Source organism: Lycium ferocissimum, unplaced genomic scaffold (assembly GCF_029784015.1).
Source record: "Lycium ferocissimum isolate CSIRO_LF1 unplaced genomic scaffold, AGI_CSIRO_Lferr_CH_V1 ctg1865, whole genome shotgun sequence".
Classification (NCBI taxonomy): domain Eukaryota; kingdom Viridiplantae; phylum Streptophyta; class Magnoliopsida; order Solanales; family Solanaceae; genus Lycium; species Lycium ferocissimum.
In genome coordinates this window covers 111137-112398 of record NW_026717935.1, presented here as the reverse complement: position 1 = coordinate 112398, position 1262 = coordinate 111137, and positions in this window count along the sequence as shown.

Below are 1262 nucleotides of genomic sequence, written 5' to 3'. Positions count from 1 at the left end.
CAACGATGCCGAATTGTCCCTCGGGGTATGGTAGGGTTGGGGTCCGGCCACGGGATCGGCGGGCCCGGATTCTTCTTCGGTGCGCCCGGTAGGGGGCATATTCCCCGGACTCCGAGGCCGAGGTAGAGGCCGAGGGCGTCTTCTTCGGGTGCCATTCGGACCCGCGTGGCGCTGCTAGGCGGGCAGCACGGCAGGATCTTGAGTCCTCCCCAGATGTGGTTACAGGTACATTGTCCGTATTTTCTCATGATGTGTATGCATTGATAGACCCGGGCTCTACCCTATCCTATAGCTCCATATGTTGCTAATTGTATAGGGGTGAAACCCGAGCCAATTAAACCTTTCGAGGTATCTACTCCGGTCGGTGATCTCGTGATAGCTAGACAAGTGTACAGAGATTGTATAATTGTGATATGTGACTGCCAGACTAAAGCTGATTTAGTTGAGCTGGAAATGTTAGATTTTGATGTAATTATGGGTATGGATTGGTTGGCCTCGTGCTATGCTAATGTTGATTGCTGAATGAAATTGACTCGATTTCAATTTCTGGGAGAGCCCATGCTTGAATGGAAGGGTACTACAGAATCTCCAAGGGGTAGGTTTATTTCCTACCTTAAGGCAAGAAAGATGATAGTGAAGGGCTATATTTATCACTTAGTCCGAGTTCGTGACACCGAAGCAAAGTCGCCAACTTTCCAATCCGTTCCGGTAGTGAATGAATTTCCGGATGTATTTCCGGATGAACTTCAGGGCCTTCCTCCGGAAAGAAATTGACTTTGCCATTGATGTATTCATGGGATGTACCAACTTACTTACTATTCCTTAACTGCCGAATGGCTCGGGCGGGCGGAAGGAGCTAAAGGCACAGTTGAACGATTTGCTTGAGAAGGGGTTCATAAGACCCAATTCGTCATCGTCGGCAGCACCAGTCCTATTCGTGAGAAAGAAAGATGGTCCCCTACGAATGTGCATTGATTATAGACAGTTGAATAAAGTGACGATAAAGAACAAATATCCCCTTCCGAGAATTGATGATTTATTTGATCAGCTACAGGGTGCCAAGTGGTTCTCTAAAATAGACTTGAGGTCGGGTTACCATCAAGTGAGAGTTAGAGAAGAAGATATTCCCAAGACAGCTTTCAGAACGAGATATGGTCATTATGAATTTCGGGTGATGTCATTTGGGCTAACTAATGCTCCAGCCGTGTTTATGAATTTGATGAATAATGTATTCAGGCCTCTCTTGAATTTATTTATGATAG